Raw genomic sequence first — 18,044 nt, 5'->3', positions numbered from 1 at the left:
GCAATGAATCCACTGACTCATTCCCACTTCCTCAGGTTTTATAGCACAGATCAGGCTATGCAATGGCCAGGGTCTGTCCTTTTTGTAATGCGTGCTCATTCTCTGAGCAGGTGGGCAGCTCTGCTAGCTTGAGACGCTGAGATGTGGAAATGGTCCCAGTGATTGTGATTTAAAAAAAAAAAAAAGACTAAAACTTAACGAATGGTAGTTTCTTAAAGGCTAGTTTCAAAGTCTTTCAGTGGACGGGACAATGAGTAAAAATAGTTTTGACCACACGGATCATCTGATAGTCTCTTGAGGTCCCTCATACTCTGAGAATTGTTGCCGCTAGCAGAATTCTGGTGGATGAAAAGCACACCTTTTAGAGAAGTTTATATTTGGATGTCTCTAGGCAGGTGTTTGTGGAAATCGGTATGCCATTTTCATCACCTTTGACTGTGGGCAGTAAATGAGGCTGTCCCCTAGGACCGCTGTCCACCTTCCGTTACTGCAGTCTTTGCCTTTGTTGTGACCTCAGAGCTCCTCCCATTGGCTTTCACTGGGGTGGGCAGCAAAACTGACCCTGGGCCTGTGTCATTCGAAGCCACTCTCCAGGTAATTCTGATGTGTTGTCCCAATAAAGAACCATGGACCCAGTCTTATTCTCTTCCCTGTAGAGATGAGAAATGAGCCCAAAGCTCGAGATGACACAGTGGCAATGAATGCTGATGGGATAAGACACAACTTTAGGGAATCCCACTACTTTCTTTCTCTTGCAGTGCTTCTCCCTCTGCAACCTTTCTGTCTCTCTAATCGAGATTTAGCAGTCTCCTCACCTACACCCCCTTGGTGAGTTGCTCTCATCTGTGCCACCTAAAACCTATGACTCCTCTTTGGAAAACTGAACCCAGAGCCAACTCCCCTCCCACTCTCAAGTTCTGTGCTTCTGGTGCCATCAAACCCAGTCCCTAGCCCAGAGGTGGGCTTGTCGTTCAAGGCTGCTCTGAGGGGTCGCATTTCCCTGGCCACTGGGGTAGGTTCAAGAGTGGACATGTGGTCAAATCAGAGCCACTGAAACGAGTAGACTTTCACTGTGAGTTTCAGAAAGAAGGTCGATTGTGCTTTTTTTTTTTTTTTAAGATTTTATTTATTTATTTGACAGAGATCACAAGTAGGCAGAGGCAGACAGAGAAAGAGAGAGAGGAGAAAGCAGGCTCCCTGCTGAGCAGAGAGCCCGATGTGGGACTCGATCCCAGGACCCTGAGATCATGACCTGAGCCGAAGGCAGTGGCTTAACCCACTGAGCCACCCAGGCGCCCTCAATTGTGCTTTTTTTCTGTTGAGTTGGATTCAGCAGGAAGTAGAGTCTGAGTGGCTGAAGTTTTCCCTCTGATGCTGAGAAAACAGAGCTAGAAAGGAAGAGACACGGAGTCCTCAGAACTTGGTCTGTGCCTCTACCAGAGGTGCCCTCAGAGCCTGCCACCCTCTGCTGAGTATTTCAGTTAAGTCGGTTATATGAGTCGTCTAATTCCTGTAGAGCTTCTTAGCTGTGCGGATGGGAATGTTTGGGTTGAGGTTAGATGTCTACTGTCTTTATAGCCAGAAGAACTCTAACTCATACCACCCTCTTCGGGGCCCCCCACCCTCTTCTATCCTGCACTGACTGCCCACCTTATTAAGAAAGTGAAAGCTCAAGTCTTCAAATTCAGGCCCATTTTAATTCTAACTAGACAATCCATACTAGTCTTCTTTAACATGGTGGTGTTACATTGGAAAAGGGAACATCTAGTGTTGACTGAAATGGGTAGGAATGTAGTACCTGGATTACCAGGTGGACATGGGAAATAACCCCATAACCCAAAACCCTTCTCTTGTCGCCTGGCTCTGCGGTAAGTGTATCTGTTGACTTCTTCATAATTATCTGCATCTAAATAAGATTAAGGCAAATTGTTAAAGAGTTCTAGTGAATTCTCATGAACTGGATTTTTGCCTATTCATGTTTCGGCCATGAAGTTCTTATGCGTGCGTGCGTGTGTGTGTGTGTGCGTGTGTGTGTGTGTGTTAACAAAATGGAAAAAAAGAGCTCTAGCTGGAGTGTTGGATCTGGTCCTTGTTGAACATGAGCTTCTACCCCGCCCCACCCCACCCCCACCACAGGTTACCAGTAAAACAGACGCTATAAGCTGGAAACCTGTAGCAAAAAGTCAACATATTATCTGTAGTATTTATGAATTAAAAACTTGGTCTCTAACCGTTTGTGGGGGTTTTCCCAGCTGTGGGGAAGAGGAAGGATTTTGTTTCCTGAATAATTTCCATTGACATTAATGGAAATGAAATGGTCAAGGCTATATTTTGGGTTATTTGTTTTCATTGCCTCTGGAACAGGTTGCAGAGCGGGCATTACTCATTTTTCAATAATGAAATGTCTGGCTGGGTTTTATGATGACAATTTATAAATGTCCCAGTTGGTCTTGTCTCTCCTCATACATAAGCACTTAGAAGTTTTCAGAAAGTTAATATTTCACTTTGTACCTAGTCTCTATTAGTGAAGCTAACGAGTCCCGACCATCAGAAGAGTAAGTTAAAGTTTCCAGATGAAATTTTTACAGTTCTCATGTGACTTGGCAGCTTAAAAAAAAAAACAAGTAAGTCAGTTCGCTGTCACTTGCAATAGATCCTTAGTTAACTCTCCAACTGAGAGTCGGAAATACGACAGGGAATTAGGAGCTGAGCATGTCCCAGCATGCCTTCAACAGTGAGGGCAGTTCCGTTGCATTGCAGTGCATATAAATTACATGTAACACCATCCAGGACCTAAGTGATTTCTACTGTTTTTAATCCTGAACAATTTTAGAAAAGTTACAATTACAGCCACAAGAACAACAACTCTACATTAATCAAGCATGGCATTGATTTTAATCCTTTATAAACGGAAATCGTTTCACTCAGCTTCCTAACAAACTTTAAGTCTCGGGCTCCCCACTCTTCTATCAGGAAGAAGCAAGAAACTTGAGGATTGGAGGGGGTCCCATGAGTGGGCCAGGGGCAGAAAACTAGAAACTTGCCTGTCACAGAACTAGTTCCCAGTAACTACCACGCAGCTGGTTTGACCACAAGACTCCTGTCCTTTCTACTCCACCACACTGACGAAGGAAACCGATATGCTTTGGGTCTAATTTTAAAGCTGCTAAACAAAGCATTATGTTGGGAATTGTTTCCCTCCTCACACAGAAGTTCTCCATTCTCTCTGTGGATGATTCTCATCGTCTTTTGGTCTTGACTAACTTGTTCTTAGGAAGAAATATGTGTGGCTGAGGGAGTTCCTGAAGAAGACAAGGGCTTGTTACAGAAAAGCACGCCTACCTGGGCGATTTCTAAACGAATACCCCATGTGCATCTCTGGCCTAGAGCTCTGGGAGTTGGAAAGGGTTTGGCAATATCGAAAAGCTCTATCGACTTCACTAAATCCCAGAGTGATGACTATGAAATGCATGTTTTCAGCTGCAAACATCTCGCTTCTTCCAGTCCTGATGGAGAAATCGGGGTGAGAGGAAGCTGAAACCACAGTTACCTTGTGAACGTCAGGAAGTAACGCAGGACTCGGGTCCCCCTCATGGTGGCTTTGAAACACCAGCTGACCTGTGGGAGCGTAGAGCGATATACATGGAGCTTGTAATGAACTGGATTTGTTTTCCTCTGGCGAGTTAAATGTAGAAACCGACTGGGGCACGGGCAAGGAGAGGAAGAAACACTCGCATTCACTGAGGCTCTGCCAAGGACCGGGGTGTTGGGGCACTTTGCGTTAACTGTATTCTGTCCTCACAGCCACTCTGGGGGACAGGAACCGGGGTGGCTGGAGTCACTTATTCATGACCACTCAGCTTGTGGGCTGGGATGGCAAGCCCTGCGAGTCCTGACTCGTGAGCTTCTTTGAGACCTCCTGGTTCCCTGAGAGTGAATTCCTCGGGGTGGCCTTTTATGACCTTGTCCCCTTGGCCTGGCCCCCTGTGTGCGCACATCTTGCCCTCATCTGCTTCCTACTCTGAGCTGTGTCCAAGAGGCCACCGCTGCTCCACCATTATCTTTTTCTGAGCAAACCAGCTGCTTTCACACACTTCAGCATCTTCCCCTCGGCAACGTTCCTCATCTCCCTTCATCCAGCCTCCTGCCTTGACTTAGGGAATGCTTACCTGTCTTTCGTAGACCAAGCTGAAGCATCTCCTGACTTGCAAGCTCATAGCTGGCCAATCACACTGACAAGGGCTAGCTCAGGACGGGCCAGTATTGCGGGCACAGTAAGGAGGCCCTTGGTCTCTCTGCTAGAGCAATTAGGGAAGAGGCATGTTCTCCTTCTGAAGAGAGTCATTTGAACAATTCCAGCCTTGGTCTATGCCCAGTGCATTTCCCTTTCTTTTTGTTTTAGTGCTGGTTTGTGTAGAGTTCCTGTTTCCTGAAGCCAAAATACCTCTAATGGAATCCCAAAGGAAGGCAGGCCCGTGCCTAGGAGAGAAGGACCTTCTAGAATAGGAAGGAATATAGCTTGGCAGACAAGAGGGTCAGGTAGGGGAAGGGAGGTTGATGAGCTGGGTGAGTCTGAGAAGGGACACAAAGGCAGGCTGAGAAGTGTGGGTGTTATGCCTGAAAGCTTGAGGAGCTGCCGGAGTGGTGAGTCGGGGAACGATGACTTGACGTGGGTCAGCATGGCAGCTGGGTTGGAGGGGAGAGAGGGCAGCAGAGGAACAGATGTGAGGGTCTGTGCACATCTGCAGCTTCAATTTCAGAAGCAAGCAGCTTTGGGCAGTAGCTGTTGGCAAGTCTTTAGAAGCCAACCTTTTCCATTTTTCAATGGCAGCACCAAGACCCAAACTAAAGATTGTCTTTCTCTTCTGATTTCAGAAAGCCCAAGTGTGGTAAATGGTTTCTCACAACTTTCTCTAGGTTTGGCGTTCGAGGTGAAAACTAGAAACCCATTACCACACTTTTGCACATAAATTGGGACCCACAGGGCTGCACTGGCCCAAAGGGCTTGTCTGTTCAAGACCTGACCCTCTCTTCTCCAAAGCCCTCTGCCCACAGTTCTTCAACACACTCCAAATAAATGTTTGTCAAATGAATGAGTGTGTTTGTAGTCATCCCTCATTCCGCTGTCCCCTAGCAAAGAAAGAAAGAAAATGTGTACGTTTCCTTAAATGCTGTGGACTTTAAAAATAATCAATATTGAATTCGGTAATAAAATAAAAATACTCATTAACCTGGACTTCACATATCCTGACCTTTAATACCCACAAAAAATTTACCAACTAATTAAAGAGTTTACAGGATATTAAAATGGAAATGGTATTACTTAAGAGAGCAAAGGTTTTTCTTCCAGCTCAATGAGAGTGTACAGCTAGAAATGGGGTAAAAAGAGGTCAGCAGTGTTCAGGCTGCTAATCATGTTTTCTCTAATCCAGTGGTTCTCAGCTTTTATTGTACATGAAAATCCCCTGAAAAGTTGGTTAATACACAGAGTTCCAGCTCCCACCCCTCCATCACAGCAGACACAGTAAGTCTGGGCTGGGCCCAGCTTCCCAGGAGATGAGGGACCACACCCACAAGCCACTGGTCTAATCAGCATAGCAGGACTGTTATTAACTAGATAAGGCAACTCTGGGATGCGGGCAATGTGATAGTTAATTAATAACATATATAATTATTATGCAGATAATAATTATCTATTACATATTATTAATTATGTTGCCCTAGTCCCAGAGTTTTTGTATATCATATATTATTATATGTTAATGTATTTATATTACACACATTACTATATATTAATATATTACACATATTGTATATTAATATTTTGTTTTATATATATAGTTGAATATTATCTAATATAGTGTGTGTGTGTGTGTGTGTACTCTTTATTCCTCCCCTCCTAGAATATAAACAGGTATCCTCCATTGTGTTCATGTGATCTGTTTTCGTCTGTTATGATATTCTCCCTAGTGGCCTTTGAAGGGCATCTCCTTTGCAGCAGGTGCAATCTGGTGGTTAAAGAGCTGGGGCTCCAGACCAGTGGCTGGTCATATGGCCCTTGGCAAGTCACTTAAACTCCCTGTGTCCTCATGTGAGGATGATTACAGCACTAGCCTCGTGTTTCTCCCTTCATGGTGATCTCCAAACACCCCATGCACATTCCAGCCACCGTGACATTGCTCACCCTGAGTGGCCCAGCTAGCAACGTGCTCCCTCTTCTGAACCCTGCCTGTGCCCCCTGCCATCCCTGTGATTTTCATCCCAGCCTGCCTTCTTCCCTTCTGGCCTTGCACGGTGCTGGCACAGAGCCAGCCCTCAACTGGGGAAGGGCCTCTCCCACTTCCCTTGGTACGCTCCTCAACCCCCTACTCTTCCCTGCCTCCCCATCATCCGGATCCTACCCACATCTTCTAAGGATCCCCGGCTGTATTCTGCTGTGAATGCTCCGTGTTCGTCTCCCTTGCTCTGTTAGGAGAGTTAAAAGGGCTGCACCTTCCACAGTTCAGCAACCTTGCAGGACTCACTGCAGCAAATGGACTTTCATACTTGCTGCCCACTGAGTGTCGAGGGAAAGGAAGAGGAGAAAGGATAGAAGAAGGACTTTTCCCACATTGCTCACTGCTCGTTTAACATTTTTCCTATAATTTTAAAAACTAAAGGATTAGGGTGCCTGGGTGGCTCAGTGGGTTAAACCTCTGCCTTTTGCTTGGATCACGATCTCAGGATCCTGGCATCGAGCCCCGCATCGGGCTCTCTGTTCAGTGGAAGCCTGCTTCACCCCACCCCCACCCCGCCACCTGCCTCTCTGCCTACTTGTGATCTCTGTCTGTCAAATAAATAAACAATATCTGAAAAGAAAAACAAAAAACTAAAGGAAAATCTATTAGGTAGAAAGCCTAGAAATGATTTAGGTTGAACCATATGAAACTGTTGATATTTGATCATTTTTCTCCTATAAATAAGGCAATTTCATGTGGCTCGAACTGATACCCGTTTTTTTAAGATGTTCTTTCTTTATTTTAGAGCAAGAGAGCATGAGAGAATGAGCAGAGGGAGAGGGTCAAGCAGACCCTGTGCTGAATGTGGAGCCTGACACGGGGCTTGATCCCACAAACCTGAGATCATGACCTGAACCGAAATCAAGAGTCAGATGCTTAATTGACTAAGCCACCAGGTGCCCTGGAACAGATATCTATTTAATATGAGTGCTTGGATCCGACTAATTATAGAAAGCTATACTTGCCCAGTACATACTCAACACACTGAATATTCATTCGTAAGTTCTGAAGGGTCAGACAGGATGATTGATCAGAGTGATAGTGTTCAGTTGGCACTAGGTGGCAGATCTTTTTACATTTTCTAGGAACTGGTGACTGTTGCACCATTCCTGTGTGTGTGTGTGTGTGTGTGTGTGAGAGAGAGAGAGAGAGAGAGAGAGAGAGAGAAACCCCAGATCACTCGGGGTCAGACACCTTCAGGGCTTGTTTGTTCACTGGTTAGCTAGAAAGTCTGAAACACTCCCCCACCCCCATTCTGGAGCCAGCACCATGTTCTGAGCCTGTGACTGGAGTAAAACTCAATTGACAGAAGCAGACAGGTCCAGCACGTTTCCCGTATGTTCAGTGGGTTCATTTCCCTCATGCAGGAGTTGTTGACTGACCCACAGCTGATCCAAGACTCCCCTCCCCCAGCACAGTCAGCCCTGCTGGGCTGTTAGTCTATGCAAGCCAGACCCCCAAGTTATAAATCCCCCTGCTTTCCTACCTTTGGACGCTTTTACTGCCTCTTAGAAATATCACCAGAGGAAAGGCTCTGGAAAGAAGTTAAAATTCAAGGCAGAGTGGGTAAAAGGTTTTGTGCAAAGAGGAAGCTGAGGCCACTGGTTGAAAATCGGTGGGATTCAAATAGCAGCGCTCCTGCCGTCCTAACCACGAGTCAGACAAGTGAATGTTGGGGTGAGCGAAATTCCTTAGTAACCGGGCCTCCTCCAGCTTTACTTCCTCTGCTCCAAAGTGGCTGGTTTTGATGAGAATCTTCTAGCTCCGAGAAGGCGACCTAAAAGTTACAAAGAGCAGTTTGTAGAGGAAGCCAGAGGGAAAAGTGCTGCGAGATGTGGGTGAACAGAAGGCGTGCGAGGGCCTCTGAAGGCAGGGGCCCATGAGGCCAGCACACCTGGGCAGGTGCTGGGAAAGGTCATCCCAGCGGCAGTGTCCAGCAGTGGGCCCACGATTTGTCCAGGAGCACCCCGTCCTTGCCACAACCGCACGAAGAAGAAAACAGCTCTTTGAAAACCGGCCAGTGTTCTGATCTTTGCTTTCAGAAGAGAAGACCTGAAGGACGTCAAGAAAGTCGGCAGACAGCTTCTGCAGCTAAAACGCTGTCGGATGAGCAGAACACAGAGCTTTCAGCCAAATGCTTGGTGACTCTTAACATGGAGACTGCTCAGTAGGGAAATATTTTTATGCCCCATATGGAATAGAATTCCCTCCTGTTACAGAAAAACGTGTGGAGTTCTCCTTTGAAATAGCTATAGTCGGTTTTGTTTGGCTCAACAGGTCCTGAAGGTCAGGGTTCATATAATATTTGTGTTCATTTCCCGAGTGAAGATTTTTTAAGTGGCTTTTCCTTCAGCAGGAGGTTTGCGAATTTTATTTTAATCATGATTTTAACCCTTTCCTTGTTATTCATCCATTTTTCAAAGTATAGTGTGATGTGAAGCGGGGGACGGAGTGGTGCAGTCAGGAGCCGGAGCTGAGGTGCCACACAGCCCTGGTCAGGGTTGGATCTGTTCTTTGGGTCTGTGTGGCCCCAGGGGTGTGTCATGGAGCCTCTCATAGCTCAAGTGCCCGCTTCGGGGACATGTATGTGAAGTGCATTCAGGTGCCCCAACTGCCATAAACTCCAGCCCCTGGACTCCTAGTGTAGAAGGCAATTCTAGAACATTAGTTTAAAAAAAAAAAAAAAAAGGAAGAAGAAGAAGAAGTCTCTCGGTGATATTTCCTACATGGTTAAGCTCAAATTTCAAAGTCGTTCTCATGTCTACAAGATGGCCTCTCTCCATTCTGGCTAAATGGAACTGAGTCTTCATTGTTAGGGAAGTAGTCCCAGCAGAAACTGTCCTCCACAGATTCAAAAAGACTCTGAGCAAGGCAGGATGCTTCACATGGTTACTGATGTTTCCAAAAAGGAATATTTACTCAGGAAAAACAATTTGTTAGTAAACCACTTGTTTTACACATAAATGCTTTGGAATCAGGTGGCATTTCCATGAGCTGTTAAAGCTATTAGCTGTGGTCAAATACTTCTGTTTTACCGAGATGAATAGGTGTCTTTTGGGCACGACCTCTCCAGAGGGTTGTGTAGGTCAGGAATCTCCAAGAAGGATCAGAGTATGAGTGGTTCCCGCCCTGATTTGCCCAGAGCACCTTTTCAATGCCAAACATCTCTCAAGACCCATGTCCTGAGAACACAGGCTGGGAAAAGGAAATAAAAAATGGACACCACGTCCCCACGGTCAAGAGTCTACTTTGCAACTCCCAGCTCGGGTTCCTTTCTTTTTTCTTTTTTTTTTTAAAGATTTTATTTATTTATTTGACAGACAGAGATCACAAGTAGGCAGAGAGAGAGAGGAGGAAGCAGGCTCCCTGCTGAGCAGAGAGCCCGATGCGGGGCTCGATCCCAGAACCTTGGAACAATGCCCCAAACTGAAAGCAAAGGCTTTAACCCACTGAGCCACCCAGGCACCCCTCAGGTTCCTTTCTACACGTTTGCCTTGTGCTTTCCACTTCCTTCTTCCATCGGCTGCAGGCAACGTTCCTGACACTGGCCTGTCCATATAAGACTCCAGCTCTCAGAGTATTAAAATGTTATGGACAAGATCTTGCTATTGAAATGGGAGCACCAAGAGAATGCCTTAATTCTCAGAGTCATAGAACTTTGGCATGCAAAGGGGCGAGAAGAAAGCAATGATTCTGGCATGTATTTTATGCCAATCACGTACCGACCCAGGGACGGCCACACTGTCCACAGTTATCTCACTTGGTAACTGGTGGGTGTTAGAGCGCTGTAACGCACCGCCCACTTCCCCCATCAGGACCAAAGGGCTCATTCCCCAGCAACGTGGAGGGACCGACCTCAGTTTTCCTTGCTTCAATTCAGGACAACCGTGAAGGACTAGCCCCGTCTCAGAGGTTCCTGGGTCCGTGAGATTCTCCTTGAGACTGCATCGCAGCAGCTGGTGTCTCCCCTGCCAGTCCGGCTTCCTTCCATTCTCCACAGGAAGTGATCCTGAGAGTGCTTCCCTGTAAACATTCCGTACCTCATGCTCACCCGCAGTCCGCTTCCCGCAACAATCTTACACCCTCGAATCTCAGGCTACCTATTGGAGGGGGAACGTAATCACTCTGCCTTCCTTTTCATTGAATTTCATTTCCATCTCAAGCTTCCCTTCTTCCTAACAGTGATGCCTTAGTCTTTGTCGGTTCAGGGGTTCCCTCTCTCCTCTTTTTTGCAGGGCTACTTCCTCTTTCCGTGGACCTCAAGCGTTGTCATTTCTCTGTGCCAGCTTCCACGGAGATTCCCATCTGACGACTAATTTGTGGTCCACACCCCATTTGCAGCCACCTGCTTCTTGGCTAAGCTGCCAGTTCTCTCCCAACGGACCCCCTCCCAGTGCCACGTTCTTGCCCCTAGCAGCTGCACGAGAAGGGACAGTCTCTTGTCTCCCACCCACGCTGGGCTACTTGGGGACAGTGTGAAGTGGCTAAATTTGCTGCTACAGAAATCATTCTTATGGGGGAAAAATGTGCCATGTGGTTATAGTTCTAATGTTTAGCATGGAAGATTCCATTCAAATTCAAAGTAAGCAATTTAGATTTGGGCAGAATGTCCTAAGGGGGGGGGGACGACAATTTTTTTTTTTTTTTTTTTTTTTTGTCCCTGGGCGAAAAACGACATCGCACATGTTCTCCTTCTGTAGAAATAGGTTTTAAATCAATCCCATGCAACCTCCCACGTTCTAATATAATTTATCGAGCACCTTCCATTTGCTGGACCCCCTTCAAGATTGTGAAGACACAGTAGTAAAGAAATACAGGCAAGTCCCCTGGTGGAGTTCAGGATCTCCTGCACCTATAGAGTGTCTTGAGTAGGTGTTTGCTTCGCATAGCACCAAGACATCCTCAGCAGGGATTGCAACAACGAGGTGGCGTTTGCCCCTCACTGCTGTGGCCTTCTCCCAAGGGGACATCAGCACTTCCTTCTGGTCAGTGGCCTGTCACACCAGTGGCTCTGTGAGTAATCAACCAAATTGAATTTCTCCATGAATTGGCAATCCCCAAGCCACATCTGGCTGACAGACATGTTTTGACTGGTTTGCACATTGTTTTCAAAAATATCTTCATTTTGGAGATTTTAAAAATGAACCGGATTTCCATTTTTTCTCCTTGAAAAAGAAGAAACTCAAAATATCTAGTAGTCCAAGGTTAACAGCCTTTTGGGGCAATAAAATCACTGAAAGTTACAAGCCCCTCCCCTTCAGAGGAAGCAGACATTTTTGCAGTTCAAACAGTTTGGTTCTGGAGCCAGCGTCCCTCGTCCACTTTACGTCCCTGGCCACTGGAGGCCCATTCCTGGAGGATTCTGCCTTCGCATTAACCAAGACTGACAAAGCTGCATCCTGGGCCTTATGACACTGGCCGCCCCAGTTTTGTATTTACCTAACTATCCTTTGCATAATGCAAAGAGTTTATAAGAAAAAGTCATAGGACACTTACTCCCTGTGAGTTGCGGTATGTACACCGTCACCCACTTTATAATGAACCCTATGCTAGTTACTAGGACCCACATGAGCTATTGTTTGCTCATGCTCCTTTCAGGCCATGACAGGAGGTACAACGTGGCCCCCTGGGTTAGGGTAGGGCCATCTGGCTCTCCTGGCCAGTGACCTATAACAGGAAATGATGGATATCATTTCCAAATCATGGCATTCTCTGCTGGTTCAAGACCCTCCATAGTGCTCTCTCCTCCTGTTACAGTAACCAGCAACGTCTGAGATGGTGGCTGCTGCCAACCTCAGTCCCCCAAAAAATGAGGCATGGAGCAGAGCTCCCAACTAAACTATAACAGAAGACATGCAGCCTGAATGAGAAGCAGATCTTTGCTGATACAAGCAGCTGAGGTTTGGGGACTTTCTTATTGCTGTAGCAGACCCTAATCTATATTGAGTTATATAGCCCATAAAAGGGATTTCTTTTGGAAAACTGAGAAAATTCTTCATCTTCTCAGAAGCTGGTTTTCTTTCATCTATGAACCCTAGGAATCTTCTTTAGCTTTTCAGAGTCTCAGATCCATCTTCTGGGGAAGCATAGGACCTTGTGACCTTATGACCTTGTGATCTTGTGATCTTAGTGGGTAGTCAAACCTTTCCCCTAAGTTTAATCTTATTTTTTCTGCTTCTTATCTTATGGTAAGGAAGTTGTGTGTGTGTGTGTGTGTGTGTGTGTGTGTGTGTGTGTGTGTGTGTTTTAAAGAAAGAGCAAGATATAAAAATAAAAAAATAATTGTTTCTAAATAGTTTGCTTTTTTTGTTTAGATTTTATTCATTTATGAAACAGAGAGAGAGCACAAGCACGGAGCAGGAGCAGAGGGAGAGGGAGAAGCAGACTCCCCCCTGAGCAGGGAGCCCAACACGGGGCTCAATCCCAGGACCCTGGGATCATGACCTGAGCTGAAGGCAGCTGCTTAACTGACTGAGCCACCCAGGTGCCCCAAATAGTTTACTTTCAAATATATCTATATGTCTCCCTTGAAAAAACTTAGTTTGGGGGCACCTGGGTGGCTCAGTGGATTAAGCCGCTGCCTTCGGCTCAGGTCATGATCTCAGGGTCCTGGGATCAAGCCCCGCATCGGGCTCTCTGCTCTGCCGGGAGCCTGCTTCCTCCTCTCTCTCTGCCTGACTCTCTGCCTATTTGTGATCTCTCTCTCTCTCTGTCAAATAAATAAATAAAATCTTAAAAAAAAAAAAAAAGAAAAAACTTAGTTTGTACTGAGATAAAGAATAAATAAAAACAAATAAATATATTTATTTATATAAATTTATTTTTATATATTTATATATAAATATATATATTGTTTATATATATAAATAAAAATAAATAAAAGCCCTGAGAATCTGCTGCACACATTTTACAGGGTCTGTGCCTGAGTGTAGTGTTTAATTCTGGGATTTTCTAAGACTTCTTCGTAAGAGTGGAACCATGAGAGGGCCTCCTTCTGCCTCTGCCCCTCCCCTCTGCTTGTGCTCTCTCTCTCTCTCTCTGACTCTCTCTGTCAAATAAATTAATAAAATCCTTTTGTTGTTTTTTTTTTTTTTTAAAGAGCGGACTATGAGAGAGGCTAATGGGTTATAGGACCTTAAAATTTTTTACGTCAGAAATGTTGCTTTAAAAAATGTCTTCACTTTTCTGCGGCTTATAATAATAAACTACTATGGATTACAAGTTTTAAAGTTGCCAGTGGTAGATTGAAAATATTTGTAAGGAAATATGTGGTTGGGTTTTTTTTTAATTTAAATTAAATTTAAATTAAAATTAAAAAATTAAAAAATTTTTAAATTTTTAAATTTTTTAAAAATTTAAATAAAAATTTTTATTGTTGTAGGAAAATCTGCTGGTCCTTATGATTATTTGTCACTTGTTGCTAGGAATAAAGGCTCTTTCAAAGGCATTCTTGCTAACCAAATACCTTGAGACAGATACAATCTCTCTTGAGTTGCTCTCTCAATTACTTTTGTACTGGTTTGTAACAAATTACCGTAAAATTAACAGCTTAAAACATTTGTCTATCAACTCACAATTCTGTAAGTCAGAAGTACAAACAGACTTACCAGGTTCCCTAAGAGTGTTGCAAAGCCCGCATGGGGTGTAGATAACTGGGGCTCTTTTCTGAAGGCCCTTGGGAAGAATTTCTCCTAGTCTCATTGAAGTTGTTGGCTGAATTCAGTCCCTTGCAGTTGCAGTTGTGAGATTCTTACTTCGTTTGCTTGGTGTGTAGTGGGGTGTGGTGTGTGCTGCTAGAGACCACCTTCATTCCTTCTCACGGAGCTCCTCCATCTTCAGATCCGTCCGTGAAACATCATCTTTGTCATCCTTTGCATCTTCCTGATTTTTCCTTCTGCTACCAGATAGAGAAGATATTCTGCTTTTAAAGGACTTTAAAATTTGGATATTTTGGATTATCCATCCAAATAAGTTCTCTATCTTAAAGTTAATTAAGTAGGGCCTTAATCATATCTGCAGAAATCCCTTCTTCCATATAACATAATCGTGCAACCCAACACCATGTAATATCATCGGGAAAGTGATCCCAAGGGTTAGGTTAGGTTAATTCTGCCTACCACACCCTTGGCCATTGCACCTCCTCTAGAGTATTCAGGAATCTCTTTTACTTGTTCATTTCTGATTATCTCTCATCTTTTCTGAACAATCCAAGGCTAGCTGCTCTCCGTATTCTATTTCAAGCAAGCAAGTCATTAGTGCAAGTACCTATGTGTTATGCATGTCTGGGTCACTTGTCTGGAGTTTGAGTTGGAAGACAGTGCCAGGAAATGCTTAAATGAGGTTAGTAGGCAGAGTGGTGATCTCTGGAGCTGGACTTTTTTTTACTAACTGTAGGACTTTGTATAATTCCCTTTACATCTTGGTGTCTCAGTAACCTCACCTCCAGCATGTAGATGGTAAAAGCAACCACTTCATAGGACTGTTAGAGGTTCGAATATGTTCAACAAAGCTTGGCTCAGGGCTACCACCACATGTGTTAGTGTTCTCATTAGAATAATTGCGAGCTTTGTAACACATAAATCTCTCAATCTTAGTGGCTTCATGCAACCAAAGTTCATTTCTTACTTGCATTATGGTTTGGTGGGGGTGTTTCTGGTTGGGCAGCCTTTCATATGGTCATTCAAGAGCCGGGACTCCTTATGTCTCGGGGCTCTGTCTCTCTCTAAATCACTGGGTCTCAAAGCTAAGGACCCTGCAGTCCCTGAGACCATTTCAGACTATTTCCACAAGGTCTCCTTTTTGCCAGCTGTTTATCTGGGAAGGTCTGGATTTTTGTGTGTGTTCTCCAATCAAAACAGCATAACAGATGGAATATAGAAGCGCATGTGAGAATCCAGCTGTCTTCTATTAAGTTAGACACTAAAGAGAGTTGCAAAAATGCCACTTTTGTCACTAGATTTTTTTGAAGGGGGCCAATATGGTTAATTCTCATAAGAACATTGTTTATACCAACATTTAAAGTGTTTAGTATTTATAATATTTATGTTTTTATTTTTTAATGAATTAGGATTCTAAGAGTTTCTTGGTAAGTCTCAATAGGTGTAACCCATAGAAATGAAAGATTTGGAGTTCCAAAACAAATGTTACAAGTGTAAAGGAGTTCTGGGACCAAATATTGAGATCCAGTGGATGTAGATTATAGGAGAATCTTCCATTTGGGTGGCACAAAGAGCTTAGAGGATCACGCTGGGAGGTGTCTACAGGCTGGTCCTGGGAGCAGCACGTTATCTCCGCTCTTATTTCGTTAGCTAGAACTCAAATGCATGGCCACACCAACTAAAGGGAGGCTGAGAAATGTAGTTGACTGTGGCTCAAGAGAAGGCAGAAATGGGCTTGGTCACTACCTCAATGGTCTTTACCATATTTGATTGTTATCAAGGGCATATTGAATCTTGCCTTATGTGATGATTCATAAGCATCTTGTTTGGTGTTTCCCAAGAGAGACAATATTTGGCTAAACATACTGAGATGACTTCAAAAAAATTCGGAATTGTAACATGAGCCCATGTTTTGCCTCTGCTGTGTAGAAGTTGGCAGAGATTTATCTTCAACAGCAATGCATATGCAGTTCGCCAGAGAAGCAAAAAGAAGAGATATCCGTCTTTTCCGAACCAAACCCAATCAGGTGATTAAACAATAACAGTGGAATGTTCTGTAAACACTTCTGATCTCTTTGGAAACCCCCAGTGAGGGGTAGCTGGAGCTAGACAGAGAGGTTCTTTTGGCTTGGTTTGGTTTGGTTTGTTTTTAGTTTGGTTTGGTTTTTGCTTTGATATCTTACACCACTTCCACAAAATCTACTTTGTAAATAGAGAACGTGATGACCGTTGACAACCTACCTCATGGATCAGCCATCTCACACTTTATGGAGCAAAGCAGGGGTTACACACATGCACACACCTATCTCAGAGTTCAGGAGCCTGGAGTGTGTGGTTGAGTTTCGTAGGGCTATATCTTTAAGAGCAAGACTTGGGTGGGTACGAGCATAGGCTTAGACAACACTGATTTTGAAATTTGTTGTGACTAGATGAAATTTGGATGTTTATATTTCATATAAATTTAGAAATTCCCATGTAACATTAGAGCATGCTTTTGTGATATATGTGAACGTTATCATGTATTAGAGGCCCTTATGTAGTTGGCATGTTACATGATGCTTTGTGGATGCATCTTTGCTTTCATATGTCGTCTGTGCTACAATTTATTGGAGGTATAAGACCTTGGGAAGGAATGTAGGCATGCTAGTCCTAGGAGAAAGTAAATCTACTTTGGGATTATCCCCTTTATGAAACCACTTCCGTTGTGTTTAGAAAGAAGCAAGCATTGCATCAGACATATATTTTAATATTTTCTTAGTGTTTGAGGGCAGCAATTTTTTGTTGATAACAGAGTTCAGCTAACAGATTTAAACCTTTAAGGCATTTATGTTTCCTTAGTGGAAAGGCTAGCATAGGTGGTTTTAGGATGGGTTGGGACCGATGGTTTCATCTTGGACCCAAGATCTTTTTCTCTTCTGCCAACCTCAGCTCATGGCTTTCCTTCTCAATTTGGTCAGCAAGTGCATAGCAAGATCCCTGTTCTGTCAGGCATCACAGGCATTTGGACAGTGTCCAAAGCTGAGGGCAGGGGAGGTGATAGCAAAAAGAAACTTCTCCTGTCTTCCTTTTGAAAGAGAAACCTCTTCCTAGCACTGCTTTCCATCCTGTCTCACCGACCAGTTCAGGGCCCAGGCCCCATCATGGAAAGGAAACAAGATGCCGAAACTGGCTTGGACCAGTCTTGATCAGTTCCCTGGGTTCAGACACATTGCTGGCCATACCAAATCAGAGTTGTATTGGCAAGTGAGAAATGGGGAAAGCTGCTGTCAGGCAGAAAATAAAGAGAATCTGCCCGAGAAGGGAGCCAGCCTAAGTGTGCCTGTGTGTGAAACCAGCCCAGCTCACAGAAGATGAGCCAAGGACAGCTGCCCAGCTAGCATCTTTATAGTTGGGGACATTTTCCTGCCGCTCCTGGGATTATGGCTGCCATGCCCCCTGAGATTTCTAACCACTCCCAGCTGATTAAAAAGCCCTACCATCCCTTTCAATCTCCAAACACAGTCTTGTTTTAATAACTAGAATTCCCAGTCCTGAATAATAGTAGAGAATCCTAATTTGATAGAGAGGTAAGTCTCTTGCCCCCCAAGCCATGGCTGGCAGAGAGGATGCTCTTTTGCCTTTGCCAGGCAAAGGGTTATGATCCACTCCCCTCCTTCTGCATTCTTGTTCCCAGATCACTGCCCATAGGGTAAGAATGAGGAGATGTGGGAGAGCTCTTACTTGGTGGTCCTGTCATAAGAACCCTTCACACCCATAGAAACTGGTAGGCGCATTTATGGGAAGAACCCAAGAAGAACCTCTTAGGAAGTTGCCCCATTGATCCCCCTCTCCGCCCCCGCCACTGCAGCTATTGCAACATGAGTAATGCACAAGTGACCATGAAACTCATCTTCCAAACCAGAAAGTTAAGAAGAGAGTGTAAACAGAGGAGTAGTCTAGTTTTACCAGGCCAACAGTCAAGAACTAGGACCATTAACTATGGGCAATAAGAGGAAATGGTCAAAGGTCTACCTTAGCCATGTACAAGTGTCTCCGGGGGCCACTCCCCCTCAGTCTCCGCTTTTCCAGCTGTCCCCTTTACCAACAATTCTCTAAGTTCCATTAAACT

At 44.5% G+C, this 18,044-nt stretch overlaps 1 protein-coding gene across 1 annotated transcript in view; it reads left to right on the top strand.

Annotated features, from left to right (window-relative positions):
• Positions 1-18,044, top strand: part of CHN2 (chimerin 2) — a 304,945-nt gene that overhangs the window by 211,336 nt on the left and 75,565 nt on the right. The gene's annotated exons all lie outside the window — the stretch shown is intronic.

The sequence above is a fragment of the Meles meles genome, chromosome 10 (genome assembly GCF_922984935.1).
Source record: "Meles meles chromosome 10, mMelMel3.1 paternal haplotype, whole genome shotgun sequence".
In the NCBI taxonomy this organism is placed as follows: Eukaryota; Metazoa; Chordata; class Mammalia; order Carnivora; family Mustelidae; genus Meles; species Meles meles.
The sequence above is the reverse complement of the archived record's forward strand: the minus strand, read 5'-3'. Positions and strand labels throughout refer to the sequence as shown.